The sequence below is a fragment of the Emys orbicularis genome, chromosome 4, assembly GCF_028017835.1.
Source record: "Emys orbicularis isolate rEmyOrb1 chromosome 4, rEmyOrb1.hap1, whole genome shotgun sequence".
In the NCBI taxonomy this organism is placed as follows: domain Eukaryota; kingdom Metazoa; phylum Chordata; order Testudines; family Emydidae; genus Emys; species Emys orbicularis.
The window spans coordinates 74074920-74097062 of NC_088686.1; the positions used below are offsets into that span (position 1 = coordinate 74074920).

Sequence of the window (22143 nt, forward strand, 5' to 3'; positions counted from 1 at the left end):
TTGGTATAAATCAAAAATGAAGGGCCTTGCTCCTGAAAAACCCTATAGTCATCATAAGTGGTTGACAACAGTTCTGGGGCCACTGCTTCATCTGGGGATGACAAGATGTGTACTGGTATGGACAGATCTGTCTCCTGCAAGTCCTAATCAGGTGGAGAAACCTCTTGTACTGGTTCTCTTCTGGATGGTTCAGAGGATGGGGATCTGGGTCTAGGATAAGTAGCTGAAATAGGTCTCCTATGGAAAGGAAGTCCCCAAGCAGTGGCGCTAATGCAGATATTTCCTTTTGGGAGTGGGGGGGGGGGGCAAACTTCAGTCCTCGCCATTCCCCCAGCAGGGACCCAATTCTGGTTTCCACTCATTCCTCTCCCCCTGCAGGGACCCTGGTCTGGAAAGTCTCCTCCTTATCCACACAGTGCATTAACCAGTGCTACCAGGAATCGAGTTCTCAGTGGACTGTCTGAGCTCCGTTGTACAAGAATAGACTCCGTGCAACAACACTTGCCCTAGCTGCCCCTCCATCCAGATGGAGGGACAGCCAAACAAAATTTGAGTGGCATTGCAAGCACACAGCTTCAGTGGTGCCCTGGACAATTCCACAGCAGCCATACTGATTTAGTACAGGAACACTACTTAAAAGTGGTCAGGCCATGGTTCCCCCAGCTCCACAGCCTATGGAACTTTGAGCAAGAGCAAAAACCTCGGAGGGTGAGGGCATTTGCCCTCTCCTAACCCTCCCCAAATTGGTGCCACTATCCCCAAAGTGCACAGAAATTCCAAGTATGGTTGTAGGTATAAGGCACAGGAGGTCAAGCCAATGGGTACCATGGGTGTGGGTTCCTAAGTCAGCACCTTCTATAATAACGTGAATCTGATTCAGAGGTTAGCCAGGGGTATAAGGTCCAGAAAGTCCAGATAAAGCAAATCTCGCAAAGGAAGACTCTCCACTTTCTTCTGAAGGAGCTGTGGTAAAAATAGTCCTCATGAAAGGGAGGCCACTGAAGTAATGCGAATATGAATTGGACGTGCTCTACCTGATACCAATATGGTCATCGGTACTGGGGTCAGAGTCCAGGTCAATGATAAAGGAAGGCACTTCACAGAAGCAAAAAATGGAGAGCATGATTCCCAACAAAATGGTAAGGCCTTTGTAACAACATATAGCTTTGATGCCAAAAAAGCAGACAATGTCAGTATCAAGGATACAGGCATGAGGGTAGTGAGTATAACTACATGTAATCTAGATGGGGTCTGTACCAGAACCACAGATACAAAAACAGACATTGGTGCTTCACTAACAATATTAGTGTGATATGTACCGATTGTATCAGTATGAGAGTAGCCAGTGCTGTGGAGAGTTAATCATGCAATCTCAGTACAGAGGACCTTACGTTTGCCAGTATGGTACCAGAAGAGATCGGAGGTAAGTCCATGGCCACATTGTATTCAGTAACTTCACTATCAGAAAGGGTGTTCAGAGAACTATCTTTAAGTCTTGAGCTACCTTTATGTCTGAAAGTCTGGCGGTTTTATAAGGTTTGGATGCCAAACTTGGAGAAGGCGAGCTGCATATTTTCTCCTTGTGGAAATTACATTCCTTCTTACTTCTGACTCCAAAAGGTTTTGTAAAGACAGAAGATTTGGTGGCTGCTTCAACCATCCAGGAAGATGAAGCTGCAGAAGCACTCAGAGGATCTCTCATCCTACTCACACCTTCTTGTCAACTGTTTGAAATGGGCCATCCTGATTATCACTACAAACGTTTTTTTTCTCCTGCTGATAATAGCCCACCTTAATTGATTAGTCTCGTTAGAGTTGGTATGGCAACACCCATTTTTTCATGTTCTGTGTGTGTATATATATCTTCCTACTGTATTTTCCACTGCATGCATCCAATGAAGTGGGTTTTAGCCCACGAAAGCTTACGCCCAAATAAATTTGTTAGTCTTTAAGGTGCCACAAGTACTCCTCGTCCTTTTTAGTCTCTGATCATTCAATGATTGCCTGTTATGTTCATTCCCTCTGAAGCACCTAGCATAGGCCACTGTCAGAAGACAGGCTACTGAGCTAGTTGCATCATTGGTCTCACCTAGTATGGTTGTTTTTATGTTATGTTCTTATATGGCTGGGAAGCCTGGGTCAGAGGCTGGGTGCACTGATTGTTCAAGGAGAAGCATCCCGAGGCAAGACTTTCTTTCTTGATAAGTTCACTTTAAACATGTGAATTTATCTTGCAAATCTAAAATGGTCTGCAAGTGTCATACCTATCAGGGATGTGTGCTTCCTTGAGGCAGATCAAACATCTTATATAACCATCAGTCAGCAGCATGACAGCTTCCCAAGATGGGCAATTTTTGAATCCCAAGGACTTATGGTTTATCATGGTGAGCGAACTGATACCAAGTACTTCCCGGGGAGAAAGAAATATTGTTCCCAACAGGGAAAAATAGAAACTACACAAGAAATACTAAACTAAACTTAAACTACTGCTAACTAAATAATTGACTATTTAAAATGTATTTACTAGGACTATAGAAGGCATGCGTGATAAAAGAGGAGAGCTCAGACTCATAGCCATGGGCAGTGAGAAGGAACTGAGGGTAGTTGTGATGGCCTGATCCTTTTGGCCCTCAGTTGGAAGCACAATGACATGCAGGGTGCAAGCGCTGCCCCAACCAGTATTGCTGATTAAAATCTCTATCTTGAGTGCACTGGGCATGCACTTATCAACTATGGAATATCTATATCCATCTATCTATATATGAACAATCACTTGAAGAAGAATCACAATTCATTCAGTTTCAATTTCCAAGTGTCAGATATGAACACTAATCAATAAATCTGAAAAACAACTTACCTTCTCCATGACAGTAGGAAATAGAAACAGTTGTATGATGGGCTTCTAGGGAAATAACTGTTTCCTCTGCTCCAGCAGTCGGTGAAATTAACTGCTCAAAAAAACCCAAACAAACAAATTAGTCATAATTTCAATGACAGCATTTTATTTTGTAGTACAGCAAGCACCTGCCACAGCCCAAAGTGCAACTGTAAAAATACAATATGGCATATTGTTGAAGTTAAAAATGATATATCCACTGTCTTCAACTCTACTAGTTTTTGTTCAACATGTATATTGCCAAAATGGCATCAAATAACAGAAAGCACTTAAATATTGAAGAACTAATACGTCAAAAAGATTATTCTGACAATACATTTTACAAATATACTAGAAAGATGATATCTGAGAATAGGTTCATTAATAAATTTTAACATCTCAGAAACCACTCTAAGGTGATCCCAAAAAAGTATAAGATGCTCTTGCCTGGGAACACATATTTATATATTTCCTAGATAAAATTCTGTCAACATTAATCTACCAAAAATCAATCAAGTTTAGTAAATTAAAATATCTAATTTTTGATGTATACATCTAGTGCAGGGGTAGGCAACCTATGGCATGCGTGCCAAAGGCGGCACGCGAGCTGATTTTCAGTGGCACTCACACTGCCGGGGTCCTGGCCACCGGTCCAGGGGGCTCTGCATTTTAATTTAATTTTAAATGAAGCTTCTTAAATATTTTTAAAACCTTGTTTACTTTATATACAACAATAGTTTAGTTATATATTATAGACTTATAGAAAGATACCTTCTAAAAATGTTAAAATGTATTACTGGCACGCGAAACCTTAAATTGGAGTGAATAAATGAAGACTCGGCACACCACTTCTGAAAGGTTGCCGACCCCTGATCTAGTGGGTGCATCCACACGAGGGCTTGTAATGCCTGTAACACTACTGTTTTGGATCACAAAACTCTGCATTATCCCCCTTATCCAACCCTCATTCGTGTCTCCATTTTAATCCCACCATTCTCAAATCCCCATAGCACAGCTTCTATCCTTCCAGATAAGAGGTTCTAAACAGAAAAATGATGCACCAGTCAGCCAGATGTGCATTGGCCGAACCATTGGAACACACTGAGGCACTCCTCCACATCACCTTAAAAATTAGGACAAAGCCTCCAGGGTGCTCCAAAACCCAAATATTGAGATACTGGTGTCTCCTACATACAACAGTACAATGAATAACCACCATAACTTTTGGCTAGCTCAACTCTAGTTATTGTAATGAATGGGATTTCCAGTAGCCAGTGCAAGTCATAGCTATAGAAATAAGAACATGTTTTTGAAGGAGGTCTACAGGAGATATAATATACAGCTGATAATTACTTGAGACTATATACAATTCTCTTTTAAAATATAATCTTGAATGTTCTGAATCCACTGTTTTCCCAAGTTTGGTCTACTTTCTGCTCATAGATCAAAACTGCTTGAAGATGTGATGAATTGTTCCTATAAAAGTCGCCCATTTTTAACAGTAGGCAGCAATCATGTGCAGGTCAGTTAAAGAAGAGGCTGCAATAGTATTGTAGGTTATCTATTCGGTTTGTAATCCTAAATGCTCTGAATCCCCCCAGTTCTTAGGCCCTATTCGAAGAAAATACTTAAGCATGCATTTAACATTAAGCATGTGCTTACGTCCCAATAAACTCCAATGGGACATAAGGACACGATTATGAATTATCCTGAATTGGGGCCATAGTCCCTGAACTTTCTATAAACACATTTTCCTGTAAATTTTCTGTTATGCAATACAGCCGAAAGAGTATCTGATTTCTGTCCTTAAGATGCCTTAAATTCTGCTTTTCATTCATCTACTGAAGGATTTTTGAGATTGATTTGCCATCTTAAAAAGTAGCTTACCTCAGACAACGGTTTTAAAAGACACACTTCTTTAAATCATAATTAGAAATCACCACATTTCATTTACTATCATCATATTTACAACAGGGACAACATGGTCTAGTGGTCATAGAATGGCTGAATGTCAAAAGTAGTTCATACTCTGCACTGACTCACTGAGTAACTTGGGCAAGTCATAATCTCACTATGCCTCAGTTTTCCACCAGTGAAGAATTTAATACTTGCCTACTTCATTGTGATGTCTGGTGCTTAATTAATTAATCTTTACTATGCACTTTCAAATCCTTAGATTAAAGATGTTATGAACGAGTATAAAATATTAATATTTTACACCAAATCCAAAGTAAATTAAAGTCTTTTTACCAAATTATTATTTTGATATTTAAACCTTACGATTAATGTTAAAAAAAAATCATAACTTTTAGTAAGAATGAATGGAAAAGACATTATGGAATAGTGATTTTTAATCATATCTCTGATAAAATAAGTACCAGAGTACTCAATTTATAAATAAATATAAGGCTTACTTATAAAAAAACATTACTTCCTTTAAATATTTTTATCCAATTACACAGACACACACCCCTGAATATACAAGATTAAAGGAATATAAAGATCAGGGGAAAAACAAAATGCAAGAAAACTGAATAAATTTCAAGATGGTGAGGTAATGTACTGAAACACTCAAAATTTCAATAAATTCCTCGTCAATGCCAAAGCAAACATCAACAGCCTTCTTCAAGATCTACTAGACCAAAAAAACATAATTCAGACAATCAGAGAACTGAATTTTGTTAATTCTAGTTCTCTTTCGAGAAATAGCTGTTGCTCCAAGCCCTCTCTTTTAGTGTATTTCTCCTGGCTCTCCAAAAAGATTTACATGCTTGTTTATCCATCTTTAAAGTATAAAACTGAAATGTCATCCTTACTGTCCTCACAATATTCAAGTTTACTTGCAGAAAGAATAGTCAGTCACATAGCCATGGATCTAAATAAGTTATGTACAGGGTGGATAACAATCAATATTTATAAAAAAGTTTATTTAAATTGGATTTTTCTTTTCTAAAATAAACCTACTTAAAAGTGAATTTCAAATCATGTGAAAGCCAAAACTTACTGTAATCTATTTGAACTATTTAAATTAAAATAAAAAAAAAATAGTATTCAAGCAGTACAAAGTTTTACAGAAAGTCACACCACTGAACTGGTGGAAGTCATTGACTAAGAACCTGGAACCAGAGTATGCTGAAGTGCTAAACCAGCTTTTGACAGCAGTAATCTCTTCTGTAGGTGCAGAGAGAATAGTTTCTTCATTTCAGTTTATTCAATCAGTTCAATTCAATGACTGGCTCTCATTCAAAGCTGAGCAACTGATTGGGAGCAGAAAAAGCTTGTTTTCCTCTTCCAACCTATGTATAATAACTAGGGGTGTGAAGGTGAGATCCACTACTTCTAAAAATTTGAATGACATTGGGACAATCAGTTAAATTCATTAACCACAGTTAATATTTCCTTTGTCTAATAAATCGTTTAGTTTTAAATTGCAAAACATTGTTTGATAGTTAATTTTTTCTTATGTATTCAACACATTTAAGGGAGTTTTATTCAACTAATAGATAATTTTGAAATGCTGTGTTTGAACATTTTTGATTGAATTCCAATTTTCATCCAAATGCAGTCTTACACAAATAGCAAGTAAAAACAATCATCTAGTAAATAAGAAAACCATCATTTGCTATTTTCTAACACAAAAAAATGTAAAAATTAAGAATCTGAATAAATGTATACTAAGCTATATGATTGCTTAAATAAATATGTATGAACACAGTATCTTCCTGGACAGTAAAAAGAAGTACCAAATTTAGTGTAAAGGCTATATTTAGTTGCAAATCAAAATGTTTTAATCATTACTAACCAATGAGAATCAATCTTTCTTTAGAAAAGATAACTAAAAATGTACAAATACAAATAAGACTAAAATCAATTATTTAAATCAAGGTTTCCTGCTTGCTGATTTAAATCATTAATTTAGATTATTTAAATCACTTTGATTAAAATCAATCCCAACCTGGTTGTGTAAACACTGTAATATTATTACTAAATAATTTGTGGCAAAGATACAGAAAAGACTGTGCTTTAATACTATAGGCCAAAGACTCCCAAACTGTGATCCTTAGACAATTAGTGGTTCACCAACCACATGCTGGTAATTCACAGAGAGAGATCGCCAGTTACATGATTTTGGTTTCTCCTTATTTACAACTACTAAATTGAATTAAAGGACAGATAAACAACACTGAACCTGGACTAGTTAAGAAAGAATGGAAAACAAGTATTTAAAAATAAATAAGACTCACACCTATCATATGTCTTTATATATTTTGATATTGTGATGAGAATAATGCCAGCCTTGTTTATATTTTAGATGTGCTATTAAAAAAAGAAAAAGAAAAGATGTATAGAATTTCTATAATACATTCAATAAAAGAGGTGGAAAATGAACATTATTTTTACATTAAACAACTGCTATAGTTGCAACGGGGATGTCACACAATTGTGAATGAAATGGAAGGTGATTCCACCAGAATGAAAAGGAAAGAAGATGGTCCACAGAGAACAGTTATTAAATATGTGATCCACCCTATAAACAAGTTTGAGAACACCTGCCAGAAACCCTAGACTAGAAATAAATTTAGTTTTTCTTTTCAACCATGTAAATACTGATCAGTGTTACAGAGGCAACACACTGTCTCATGAGGGAGGAACACAGAAGAGTCATTTTATGAAGCAGTGGAGAAAGCAGATACAGAAGTCTGCACTTACGTTTTCAATGTCTCAGTAACACCTTTTAACTAGGGCTGTCAAGCAATTAAAAAATTAATCTCAATTAATCGCGCTGTTAAACAATAATAGAATACCATTTATTTAAATATTTTTGGATGTTTTCTACATTTTCAAATATATTGATTTCAATTACAACATAGAATTCAAAGTGTACGGTGCTCACTTTATATTCATTTTTATTACACATATTTGCACTATAAAAAACAAAAGAAATAGTATTTTTCAATTCCTCCATTACAAGTACTGTAATGCAATCTCTTTATCATGAAAGTTGAACTTGCAAATGTAGAATTATGGACAAAAAAATAATTGCATTCAAAAATAAAAAGATGTAAAACTTTAGAGCCTATGAGTCCACTCAGTCCTATTTCTTAGTCAGCCAGTGACTCAGACAAACAAGTCTGTTTACATTTGCAAGCACGTCCCCTGGAATGGTGTCCAAAGCATGAAGGGGCATACGAATGTTTAGCATATCTGGCACGTAAATACCTTGCAATGCCAGCTACAAAAGGGCCATGCGAACACCTGTTCTCACTTTCAGGTGACATTGTGAATAAGAAGTGGGCAGCATTATCTCCCATAAACGTAAACAAACTTGTTTTTCCTTGCGATTGGCTGAACAGAGAAATAGGACTGAGTGGACTCCTAGGCTCTAAAGTTTTACATTATTTTGTTTTTGATTGCAGTTATGTAACAAGAAAAAAAAACTACATTTGTAAGTTACACTTTCACAATAAACAAATTGCACTACAATACTTGTATAAGGTGAACTGAAAAATATTTCTTTTGTCATTTTTACAGTGCAAATATTTGTAATAAAAAATAATATAAAGTGAGTACTGTACACTTTGTATTCTGTGTTGTAATTGAAATCAATATATTTGAAAATGTAGATAAACATCCAAAAATATTTAATACATTTCAACTGATGTTCTACTATTAACAGTGCAATTAAAACTGTGATTAATCGCGATTAATTTTTTTAATTAATTGCATGAGTTAACTGTGACTAATTGACAGCCCTACTTTTAGCTATTAAAAATGAGACCCGTATCAGTCAGAAACACACCTGGGTGAAAACTACCAATATCTACTCTGAGCTATTCTAATGTCTTTGGGTAGATGTATTTATTTGCATGGAACATATGGGCCCGAATAGTCAAAGGTGTTAACATAACCCAATCACCAAAGAACATTAAACACTCAAACAATGTTCGGGGTTTGGTATACAGAAACCTTAGCCTGCTTAGTACCATGGGAAACACATTATCAAAATCCTCTTAACATTTTATTAAAGGATACAGAAAAAGAAGGAAAAACAGTTAAAGCATTTGAAATGTAAATATTTAATAAGATTTTCATTTTAACAACATCCCTTGCTCCCTTTAGTTGGAGAGAGATTTCAGAAGGAAAAATCCCTTGTTTGACAGTCTCTTAGATTGTATTAAAGATGGCAAAAACTGTCCTTTTGGAGAAAACAGAAGAAATTAGTAGAGATGGGCTGGAGCTGTTATTGTTGCTGTTAAAGTCCGATCCCATTTCCTAAGAACACAAAACAAGATAAACACATACAAAAGAGGAGAGAAAACAAACAGCAAAGATAGAAAATGCAGCTTCTGTCTGTGGTGCTGAATTTCACTTGCAACCTCACTGGTGGAAAAACACAGGGCCAACACACGGTCTTAATAGCCACTCGGATTGCTGACTAATTTGCACCAGCTTCAGGAAGCTTAGATGCTTTTAGTTGCCGTTATGGTCACAGGCTTAGAGTGGTGTTGCAAAATGTACAATCTTGGCTGGCTAAGCCAGACACTTATTAGACAGAAGGAAAAAGGAGAGAGAGGAAGCAGAAGATATAAAGTGGAGAAGGAAAAGGACATGTAGGGTGTGCGAGGAAAACAGACAAAGTCTCACAACCCAGGTGATGTTTGGGATTCAGATGGAACTGGTGAAGGTGCCATGTCATGTCTCCCTCTCTCTGGCCCAGTCTGGTCAGGACATCTCTAAGGATCAGGATGACGAAGACCCGAGATCCCAGGAGATGGTAGGGGTGGCAGCCATGATTCACAGATCCATAAATTACAAGGCCAGAAGGGACCATTGTGATCATCTAGTCTGATCCCCTGTATAACACAGGCCATAAAACTTCCCCAAAATGATTCCTAGACCATATTTTTAGAAAAACATCCAATCTTGCTTTAAAAATTGTCAGTCAGTGGTGGAGAATCTACCACAACCTTTAGTAAGCTGTTTCAATAGTTAATTACTCTCACTGTTGCAACACTCATGCAACTGAGGTTGTTGATTACAATCTTTTCACCCTTCCCAAGTGAACAAGCAATGGATCACCTGATTCCAAATGTGCCATTCCCACAGATGGATACACAAGATGATAGACTGAGCTACTCTCTGTTGAGGTAGTACATAACCACATTACTCATGAGAATCTAAACAGATTCCCTCTGATTCGAGATTGGAAAGGCCTTGAGAGCCAGTCCAATGCCCTTTTGTTCTAGTACCAAATTCCCCAGGGGGTAAACCCCCATGGCACTGACCCAAAATTCTTCAGCAACAAGCCTGGCAGCAAGGCAGAGGCATATGATCCAGTACCAAGGTCAACACTAGTCTTCCAGAGCTGAGTACAGGGTATCATAACTGCACCAGCAAAAACATGTTTAACTAACATTAGGGTCTAGCAAACATACTAACCAAGAAAATGCAAAGGCTCCTACTATGTCCCCAATTTTCCCAGGTTTTACAATATCTGAAATCAATAAAATGCATGTCAGGCATGGACACATTTTCCAAATACGTGAGCCATATCTTTATAAGCAGATGTAGATTTCTCAGGCCTGGTCTACACTAGGCGTTTATGTCGAATTTAGCGCCGTTACATCGAATTAACCCTGCACCCGTCCACACCACGAGGCTATTTAGTTCGACATAGAGGTCTCTTAAATTCGACTTCTGTACTCCTCCCCAACGAGGGGAGTAGCGCTAAATTCGACATGGCCATATCGAATTAGGCTTGGTGTGGATGGAAATCGACGCTAATAGCTCCGGGAGCTATCCCACAGTGCACCACTCTGTTGACGCTCTGGACAGCAGTCCGAGCTCGGATGCTCTGACCAGCCACACAGGAAAAGCCCCGGGAAAATTTGAATTCCTTTTCCTGTCTGGGCAGTTAGAATCTCATTTCCTGTTTGGACATCGTGGCGAGCTCAGCAGCACTGGCAACGATGCAGAGCTCTCCAGCAGAGATGGCCGTGCAATCCCAGAATAGAAAGAGGGCCCCAGCATGGACTGATCGGGAAGTCTTGGATCTGATCGCTGTGTGGGGCGATGAGTCCGTGCTTTCCGAGCTGCACTCCAAAAGACGGAACGCAAAGATCTATGAGAAGATCTCTAAAGCCATGGCAGAGAGAGGATACAGCCGGGATGCAACGCAGTGCCGCGTGAAAATCAAGGAGCTGAGACAAGGCTACCAGAAGACCAAAGAGGCAAACGGACGATCCGGATCCCAGCCCCACACATACCGTTTCTACAAGGCACTGCATTCCATCCTAGGTGCGGCCGCCACCATTACCCCACCACTGACCGTGGACTCTGAGGATGGGATATTGTCCACGGCCGGTTCCTCGGACATGTTAGCAGACGGGGAAGATGAGGAAGGAGATGAGGAGGACGAGGCAGTCGACAGCGCTTACCAAGCTGATTTCCCCGACAGCCAGGAGCTCTTCATCACCCTTACAGAGATCCCCTACAAACCCTCCCCAGCATTTAACCCGGACACAGATTCAGGGGAAGGATCAAGCAGTAAGTGTTTTAAACATCTAAACATTTATTTTTAACAAAACTGGAATATTAAGAATAAGAACAATGTGTTCTTCATGATTTCTTTACCCTGGGCGCTTAAGTATTCAGTTCCAACTATTTAAAAAAAATCTAACAGTGTCCGGTTGTGCATGATTCTGCTGCCCAAGCTTGCTCCACTCTTTAGTCCCTGCCACTGCAGCTATATTAAAATGCGGTCTATATGTCCGGGGATAGAGCTGAAATCCTCCACGGACATCTCGAGGAAGCTCTCCTGGAGGTAATGGGAAAGCCTGTTCATCAGGTTCCTGGGGAGAGCGGCCTTATTGGGTCCTCCGAAGTAGGAGACGTTCCCGCGCCAGGAGATCCTCAAGTACTCCGGGATCATTGCCTTGCACAGCATGGCAGCATAGGGCCCTGGTCTTTGCAGGCTTTCCCGAAGCATCCTTTCCTTATCGGTGTCCGAGATCCTCATTATTGTTATGTCGCTCATGATGACCTGCTTTGAATTAGGTAGGGGACTGTTAGTATTGGGACTGCTTGCAAGTTCCTTTACAGAACTGTAACCGCTGGTTTACAGCCACGCGGTGGAGGCGGGAGAGGGGCAGCATACAGGGATCTTTCCCTGGGACATCCGCGAGGGGGTGGGACAGGGCCAGAGTTCATGCTTGGCCGATTGCTGGCAGCAGAGACTGGCATTGCTTTCAATGTGAAAGGAGGCCAGTGGTACTACTAAAGTTTTAAGCAGCCACAAGTCTACGGCTTACCATGTCTGCCTGCTACAGAAATTCCGGTGTCCTGCCCCGCTTCCCAGATCGGCAGTGCAAGACCCCAGGCACTGAAGGCGAGGTCCGAAAATTCGACCTTGTCCTGAGTGCGCATGTGATAGGTGCGGTGCATGGGCTTGTTCACAGAGAAAGACTATGTTCTTTGTTCACAACTACATTTATGTTTCGGAGGAATTCACTACCTTTTTCTCATTCCCACAGCCACATCTGCGACTGTCTCCCAACCCAGCCTGGCATCACACTCCCAGAGGCTAGCGCACATTAGGCGGAGGAAGAAGAAGACGCGAGAGGACATGTTCTCAGAACTAATGGGCTGCTCCCGAGCCCAGGCAGCACAGCAGAACCATTGGAGGGAGAATTTGTTCAAATGCACCGGACACACATGGAACGTGAGGAGAGGTGGCGGCAGGAAGACCAGCAGGCGACTCAAACGCTGCTTGGACTTCTGAGGGAGCAAATGGACACGCTCCGGCGCCTTGTTGATGTTCTGCAGGAACGGAGGCAGGAGGACAGAGCCCCGCTGCAGTCTATCAGTAACCACACTCCCCCGCCACCAAGTCCCATACCCCCCTCGCCCAAAGTCCAAAGAAGGAGGGGCGGCAGAGTCCGTGAAAACTCTCACTCGACCCCTGCAGACTGCTCAAGCACCAGAAGGCTGTCATTCCCCAAAATTTGAAAAGTCCTTTCCTGCCCGCCTCACCCAAGCCCCCGTCCAAGTTTCACCCCCCAGTTTCATGTGTGGTTGTTAATAAAAAATACGTTTCTGTTCATTTCTGTTTCAGTCATGTTCTTTTGTGGGAGAGTCTGTCTCAAGGGGGGGAAGGGGCTTGGTAATTGGACAGGACAGTCACCTTTAGCAGGGTACAGAGGCGGGGGCAGGTCCAGAAGCAGGGCACATACACAGTGCAGTGACTAGTTACCCTGGTCAGTCTGGGAGGTGGTTTTCATGTTCTGTGCGTGGGGGAGGGGTTGCTCTGTGACTTTGTGGCGGGGGAGGGCAGTTACAGATCTTATGCAGCGGTCCTTGTCCTGGATCACAGAGCCACGCAGCAGGGGATCTGTAACCCTCCTCCCCCTGCCATAAAGTCACATAGCCCCCACATACACGCAGTCCCGCTCAGGAGGGCTGGCAGGCTCCGTTGAAACAACCAGTCCGCCACTGCGAATCCTGTCATTCCTGGAGTTTAGAAGGATCATTTGCATCAGTACACTACACCCGCTCCCCACCACAGTCTGCATCCCAGGTTTAAAACATTCCCACAAAAACAGTAATCAAGACAACGGTGTTCATTAACAAAATAAAACTGATTTTATTTTTTTGGAAGGGGGTGGAGGGGGTCTGTAACTGGAGAGGATAGTCAACATTAATTGGGTAAAGAAACGGGGGCAGGTTCAGCTTCTCTGTACAGAAACTTAAAAGTCACTGGTTACCCTGCTCACTGTGGAACCTAGCTTTCAAAGCCTCCCGGATGCACAGCGCGTCCCGCTGGGCTCTTCTAATCGCCCGGCTGTCTGGCTGGGCGTAATCAGATGCCAGGCTATTTGCCTCAACCTCCCACCCCGCCATAAAGGTCTCCCCCTTGCTCTCACAGAGATTGTGGAGCACACAGCAAGCTGCTATAACAATGGGGATATTGGTTTCGCTGAGATCACAGCGAGTCAGTAAGCTTCTCCATCTCCCCTTGAGACGGCCAAAAGCACACTCCACCACCATTCTGCACTTGGCTCAGCCGGTAGTTGAACAGTTCTTTTTCAGTGTCCAGGGCGCCAGTATAGGGCTTCATGAGCCAGGGCATTAGCGGGTAGGCTGGGTCCCCAAGGATCACTGTAGGCATCTCCACATCCCCAAGACTTATTTTGTGGTCCGGGAAGTAAATACCTTCCTGCAGCCGTCTAAACAGACCAGAGTTCCTGAAGATGCGAGCGTCATGAACCTTGCCCGGCCATCCGACGTTGATGTTTGTAAAACGTCCCCGATGGTCCACCAGTGCTTGCAGCACCATTGAAAAGTAGCCCTTTCTGTTAATGTACTGGCTGGCCTGGTGCTCCGGTCCCAGGATAGGGATGTGAGTTCCATCTATAGCCCCACCACAGTTTGGGAATCCCATCGCGGCGAAGCCATCTATGATGACCTCCACGTTTCCCAGGGTCACTAACTTTGAGAGCAGTACCTTAACGATTGCGTTGGCTACTTGCATCACAACAACCCCCACGGTAGATTTGCCCACGCCAAAGTGGTTCGCGACAGACCGGTAGCTGTCCGGCGTTGCAAGCTTCCAGAGGGCTATGGCCACTCGCTTCTGGACAGTCAGGGCTGCTCGCATCCGGGTGTCATTGCGCTTCAGGGCAGGGGACAGCAACTCACAAAGTTCCATGAAAGTACCCTTCCGCATGCGAAAGTTTCGCAGCCACTGGGATTCGTCCCAGACCTGCAGCACTATGCGGTCCCACCAGTCCGTGCTTGTTTCCCGTGCCCAGAATCGCCGTTCCACAACATCCACATGACCCATTGTCACTGTGATGTGCTCGGCGCTGGGTCTCGTGCTTTCTGACAGGCCTGTGCTACTCTCAGACTTCAGGCCCTCACCGCGGTGCCGTAGCCTCCTCGCCTGGTTTATCTGCATCTGCCTCTGGTAAAGGTGGATGATAACCTGCGAGGCATTGACAACGGCCACAACTGCAGCGATGGTCGCAGCGGGATCCATGCTCGCAGTGCTGTGGCGTCCGCGCTGGCACTGACCGGAAAATTGCCCGCCGGCGCTTTCAGGGAGGTAGGGAGGGCGGTAGTGACGGACGGATGACGACAATTACCCAAATGCACCCTCGACCCTTTTTTTTTACCCAGAAGGCATTGGCAGCTCGACCCAGAATTCCAATGGGCAGCGGGGACTGCGGGAACTGTGGGATAGCTGCCCACAGTGCACCGCTTCCAATGTCGACGCTTTCCCCGTTAGTGTGGACTCACAAAGTCGAATTACTGTCGTTAGTGTGGACACACACGTTCGACTTTGCAATATCGATTCTACATTTTCGATTTAAGAGAAATCGAACTACCCTCGTAGTGTAGACATACCCTCATTGGCAATAAGGCACACTTACACCACTCTGGCTATGTAAAGGGGCCTTAAAAGCCTAGCTCAAGAGAGGACCCAAGCCACAAAGAGCATTAAAGACTGAACTGAACCTAGAAACATTTTTTAACCTTAAAAATGAAGAATACACATAAAAAGATATATAAGTGATAGTAGTAATACACTGCCTTGCCAACATGCCTCAATCCTAATCTGGAAGGACTAATTCTAGACAGTAGAGGGAACTTGAGAACTGGTACCTAGATATAACCCAGGGTACAATCTGGATGGTTGAACAGCTGTGTCCCCTCAGCTCTCCAACCTGGGGTGCCTTTTACATTGCTTCATTGTGAGAGCAACCACTTCTGCCCTGCTCACACAGCCTCCAGCATGTAAATTACTCCCAGTTATACTGCAATAGTGTTGCAGCCAGCCACCCTTGAATCGCACTGCAGAGCAAGACCAGCAAATTCCCAGTCCCAGACTTTCCTCAAGAAATGTGCATCTTGTAGTGTCCAGCCCTCTCCTGGCAACACACGTTAAAGTCCATCATTTTATTAACAGAAAATGATATGGACAAATCCTGTTATCTCAAATGACGTTTTTCAAACACTTCAATCCAAGCACACTGGTTTAATTAAAACAATAAAACAAATTTATTAACTACAGAAAGATAGATTTTAAATCATTACAAGTAATGAGGCATAAAAGTCAGAATTGGGTACAAAGAAATCATACAATCATAGGGTTAGAAGACTGCACCAGTTATCTAGTCTAACCCCCTGTCAAGATGTAAGATTTGTTGGGTCTAAACCATCCAAAACAGACGGCTATACCGCCTCCTTTTGAAAACCTCCAGTGAAGAAGTTTTTACAACCTCCAGAGGCAGTCTGTTCCATTGTCCTACTGTTCTTACAGTTAGGAAGTTTTTCCTGAGATTTAATCTAAATTTGCTATGCTGCAGTGGGATTCCATTGCCTCGTGTCCTGCCCTCTGTGGCAAAAGAGAACAACTTTTTCTCCATCTTTTTTATGGCAACCTTTCAAGTATCTGAAGACTGCTATCATATCCTCTCTTAATCTCTTTTCCAAACTAAACATACCCAGTTCCTTTCACCCTTTGATCATATGGCTTGCATTCCATCCCTTTGATAATCTTTGTTACTTGCCTCTAGATCCTTTCAAGTTTCTCTACATCCTTTCTATACATTGGTGACCAAAATTGTACACAGTACTCTAGCTGAGGCCTAACCAGCACCGAGTAGAGTGGTATTATCATGTCCCATGACTTGCATGCTATGCCTCTGTTAATGCAACCTAAAATTGCATTTGCTTTTATTTCAACAGCATCGCATTGCTGGTTCATATTGAGGCTGTGATCCACCACAACTCCCAGATCCTTCTTAGCAGTGCTGCTGCCAAGCCAGTTTTCCCCCATTTTCTATTTGTCCACTTGGTTTTTCTTTCCTAAGTGTAGCACCTTGCATTTATTTGTTGAATTTCATTTTGTCGTCTATACCCCAGTTCTCCAATTTTTCAAGATCCCTCTGAATTTTAGCTCTATCTTCCCCTCCAGCTTTGTCTCATCTGCAGACTTGATCAGTATGCTCTCTATACCTATAGCTAGGTCATTACCACCACCAGATCCAGAACAGAACCCTGTGGAACCTCACTTGAGACCTCCGTCCAATCCAACATCATTTCATTAATAGTTAATCTTTGTTCGCAGTTGTTTAACCAATTATGTATCCACTTAATGATAGTTCTGTTGAGCCTGCATTTCTCCAGCTTACTTATCAGAATGTCATGTGGGACTATGTCAAAAGCCTTGCTGAAGTCCAGTTTCTTATGTCCACCGCATTCCCCATACCCATCAAATCAGTTACCCTGTCAAAGAAAGAAATCAAGCTAGTTTGGCATAATTTGTTCATGGTAAATCCAGGCTGGCTGCTAGTGATTACCTCTTAATCTTCCAGGTATTCGCAAACTGAATGTTTTATATATTGCTCTAGTAGCTTCCCAGGTATCAAAGTCAGGCTGAGTGGTCTATAAGTTTCCCAGCTCTTCCTTCCCCCCTTTTTAAAGATGGGCACTATGTTAGCCCTTCTCCAGTCTTCTGGGATCTCTCCTGAGTAAAACGCAACACCTAACTTAACAAGCTAAGAGAATTCAAAGCAAAAAATCTCTCTCACCACCTGCTGCAGCAATCTTACTGATCTCCTTTCAGACAGGATCTCTCCCCCCAGTCTAATGATGCTTCCTTTGTCCTTCAAGTGTAGTCAATGCCATGAGTAGAGATGAAGGGAGAGATGATTTCCCCACTCTATATACTTTTCTTTGAAAATTATCTCCAGCTGAGGTTCAGGAGACAGCAAGTCTGTGGGGATAGGAACTTCCAGCTGTTTCTTTGCCAAAATGGAGATTTCTCATTCACACCCTTTTTCCTGCCAAAGAATAGCTGCTTAACCGGGTCCATTTGATTTTGTTGACACCTGGCTGAGATGTCAGTTTGCCTTTTGTCTCTGAGGAACTGGTCTGTGCCTGCTTTACTAAACTTGGAACATATCTAAGTAATGTTATACACAATAGAATCTTATAACTTTACATACAACGTTGCCAAACATTTTCCCAGTACAATAATAAGCAAATTATGAGTTTTCAAATGATACCTCACAACGCATACTTTGTACAAAATTTATCATAGCCTTGTAAAAAGGGTGAACATAAGTATGCAGACTGTCACAGTACCTGTTTAATCTTTAACTATCACTGCCAGACCAAGGCCAGACACCAACTAGTTGTGAATATGGATTTTTTTATGTCTACTCTTATCCACTTATAACTAGATTTAAAACAATTGATTTCATATAGCGTGCTAACAGACACCTAAGTGTAATAACTTAAGTGACAAAGAGTCCTGTGGCACCTTATAGACTAACAGACGTATTGGAGCACAAGCTTTCATGACATGCATCCGATGAAGTGGGTATTCACCCACGAAAGCTTATGCTCCAATACGTCTGTTAGTCTGTAAGGTGCCACAGGACTCTGTCGCTTTTTACAGATCCAGACTAACACGGCTACCCCTCGGATACTGTAATAACTTAGTGAGTACTGGACTGGGATAAATTTTAATTAGTAATCTGGCAATGTAAGAGTCTTTGTATCCCACAGCCAGGACTCCACGTTACCTGTGGTTCAACAGACATGGAATTCAACACTTACCACAGAACTGTAATCCAGACGCTCTTTTTAAAAAAGTGATGTTTCTGGCCCTTATAAGGTTGCAGAAATAACCTAGAAAATGTAAGGGGAAATCTGAGGCGATAGCTGAGTGGGTGTGTGCTGAAGTGCCTGAGAATACTGGGGCAGCTAGAAGTAGTGGAGGTGTCTGGAGTTGCAGTGGGTGGATGTTTGTAGGTTGCCTGGGGCTGCTTGAGCAGGGCAGAGAGTACTCAAGAGCATAGCTGTTAGAAATGGGTGTCTCATGTGGCCAGTGGTTGTTGATGGTGGCTAGAATAGCTAGGTGTTAGCAGTAACTGGCTGGATGCTAGGGAGGTGGGAAGAGGCTGTTGCAGCTGGCTGCAAGGGAAAAGATGAGGGAGCCTGGGCCAATATTGGGCCCCTTATGCTGTAGCTGACACTTCCCTCTGTGACTTCTACCAACTCTTGCCTCTCATTGCTCCTTAATGGCTGGGATCCAGCATGGGAAGCAGTGAGAAAGAAGACACGGCTGCCTTTTCAGCTGCAGCCAGATCAGCCGATGGAAGGTGCAACTTCAGCCTGGCCAAAGCTCGGATGGATGTATTAGGATTCAGGGTGCCAAATGTGTAACTCCTGTACAAGATACGCAACACTTGGTAGCCTTGAGGAAATTTCAGTCACACTTACACCTAGGTAGTTAAGAGAAGCCAGATGCGTAGGCAGAATCACACAGCACCAAGACCATTGGAAATGAGCCAGTGAGGCTGCCTACAATCTCCCCACCTTCCTTAGTGCATGTGGAAGGAAGGAGGTTCTAAGCTGAGCTGCCTGGACAATGTCATGGTGTCCAGAGTCCAGGGACATGCACAGAATTGAGAAAATTGGCGGGAGTGAGGTGAGAGGAAGGGACAATGTCATGATTGCCAAGGTCCAGGGACAGGGAAAAGATGGAGGAAGGAATGGGATACGGAGAACACTGAAAGTATTCCCTATTGACTTTTTTTTTTTACATCAATTACCATATTAAGTTTAAACCACAGTTGTGTGTGTTTGTGGAGCCTGAAGGATGAGATTGAAGAGTATTTCACAAACAATAGAAAAAATGAATAGTACCATAAAATTTAGGGGTGCCTGCTGTGATATTTGGGCTCATTGTGCCACAACATACACTTGCCTAAGCCTATAAAAATCCCTTCAGCTATTCAATCTCCATACAATATATGTTATATCTTCAAAAGAAAAGAGTTTTTACTTTTAATTTAGAAAAGCAAGGAAATTAAATACACAAAATATCTAAACAATATTAAGGTGAAATGAACCAAACCTGAAAACATAGGAAGCTCAAAATTAAAGCTGAAGCTGTCCTGCATTAACAAGCTAGTGTCTTCTCCCCACTCCTGCCTCCTCCTCTAAACAATGGTATGAGATACTGTAAGAATGACATGTTAACCTTATGTCTGAATTTCATGAGTTATGATATCTTCTGTCATGGCTTTAATGGTATTTTAGGGGGGGGGGGGTTAATTCTACTTATAACTGAATCACAAATGTCAAGTGCTAAGATCAGTACATTAATCAAAATTTCTCTTGAAATTACAATGTAATTACCATTAGCTCAAACTTCCTACTATAGCACAGACTTGAATTATGATAACTGACTATCTGGCTTTTAATATAATGAGCTCTTTTAAAAAAAAAAAAAAAAAAAAAGTTGATTAGAACGAAGTTCTTTATCATACAAGCAAATTTTCTTGGCATATTTTTGTCATTGGGGATCAATTAGGCAAAAGTATTCTCTTTAAACAAAGAACATTTTATAAGGTAAATATTCTGAAACTAAAAGAGGAACTAACTTTCCCTGTACCACACAGGACAGATCATATAAATTTTAAGTAAGTTATTTTTCTAACACCTTCCTCTTTCGGCCTGTTTTTAACTCAATAATACAAGTGAAAGATTTACTGTATTGATTGATTAACTACATATTTTACTAAGGACTCTGAAATGTTAAATTTAACTAGATATACTCTCTCAACCACAGAGGTATTCACATTTTTAGCTAGGTCAATGGTGTGCAAACACAACTTGTAGGATTTGAAATAGCTCCTTAAAATGCACAAGGACAATCATTAAGCAAGATCTAGTATCTCTCACACCAGAGCAACTCTGCTATTCATTTTATTTAGATTTCTTTCTAGTTAGTGAATCAGTACAATTATTTGTTGTCTACTAACATTGACAAAACAGATCCTATGTATCACTCCCTTTTCATCACTGCCACACCTGGCTTTGGTATACTCAGAGAAATTAAACTGTTCAGAAGGCTGGAGTGCCAGAAGTTGATCCACTTGGAGGCAGACTTCACTGTTCATGGGAAACAATGCAGTCTGTTAGACTCATCTTACAGTTGGGAATCAGGAAGTTCTGGGTTCTAATCCTAGCTCTGCCACTGACTTGCTGTATGTAGTGGTTGAAACGACTCATTTCATCTCAATGCTCCAGTTTACCCATCTTTAATAATGGAGATAATACTGTACCTATTTCACTGGAGTGGTACGAGGATTAATTTGTTAATATTTGCACAGCATTTTGAACATACACAGTGCTATAAAATTGGCAAGTACTATTATTGTTTAGTCTCCAAGAGAACTCTTGACCAGAGCAAAGATTGCTTTTATAGCAGGACTGTTGCAGATTGCTGATGGCCCTGTGCATCTAGTTGCCTGTGATCCCCAACAGATTTGGTGCTTACAGTAGTGCCTTTCATTTGTTCTTTCATAAGGAGGAGAACCTCCTAAGAACACTATGTCCTACCTTAAAGTCTGTGTGCCTAGCAAATGTCAGCAAAAGCACTTCAGCTATCAAAGTGTTACATGAAGTTTAAGTACTGTAGGTCCTCTTGGTAGTCAAGTCCAAACCATAAATTAAAACTAGTAACTGTCCAATTGTTCCAGAAGAAGATAAAAAGTCATGGTGGTTCTCCTCTGGACAAGTTTCAAGGTATCTAAGCCACTAAATGATTAAAGAAGGCAGGTCCTCAGAGTAACATCAATATCTGTACAGGGAAAGATGAACACGCAGTCTCTCTTGGTTAAATTCCAAATTGTCTTTCTTTCTGAGACCCAGGTGGTACTTGGTGGGTACTGATGGTACATACTGAGCCACGTGTGGCATGATCCACATCTCTAAAATGGGACAGGGGAGAAAATTGAGTGAAAAGATCCCCCCGAAAGGGTGTGAATATGTAGTTTGACCTCCCAGTATTGCATACTTCACCTTCCCAAGGAGGGAGAATAAGCAAGTTTTTTATGGAAAGTATGTGAAAAAAAATGTGATTAACTACACATATAAACTCAACAGATTTTATCACAATGTTCTGTTACAGATTCATTGACCTACCTACTACTGATCTCCTGAGCTACCCCTATTCCATGGTTCATAAGTCAAAGTTGTAGTGGGCTCATTTTTCTGAAGTATACAGTGTGGGACTCCCTCAAACATCTTACAAAATTCTTCACTGTATATTCTATGGAAATTTTAGTCAATACTTTTAAAGCCAATGGGTAAGGTTAAGATTTTGTCAAGGGTATTTTTAGTAAAAGTCACAGACAGGTCAAAGACAAACAAAAATTCACAGAAGCCCGCAACCTATCCATGACTTT

The 22143-nt window shown here is 41.5% G+C and overlaps 1 protein-coding gene across 1 annotated transcript in view; it reads right to left on the bottom strand.

Moving 5' to 3' along the window:
• The window catches only part of FUT8 (fucosyltransferase 8), a 282501-nt gene that overhangs the window by 178519 nt on the left and 81839 nt on the right, over nucleotides 1-22143 (bottom strand). Inside the window, exon 3 of the mRNA XM_065402719.1 lies at nucleotides 2858-2948. The gene's annotated coding sequence lies outside the window, so the exon portion shown is untranslated. The remainder of the gene's footprint in view (nucleotides 1-2857; nucleotides 2949-22143) is intronic.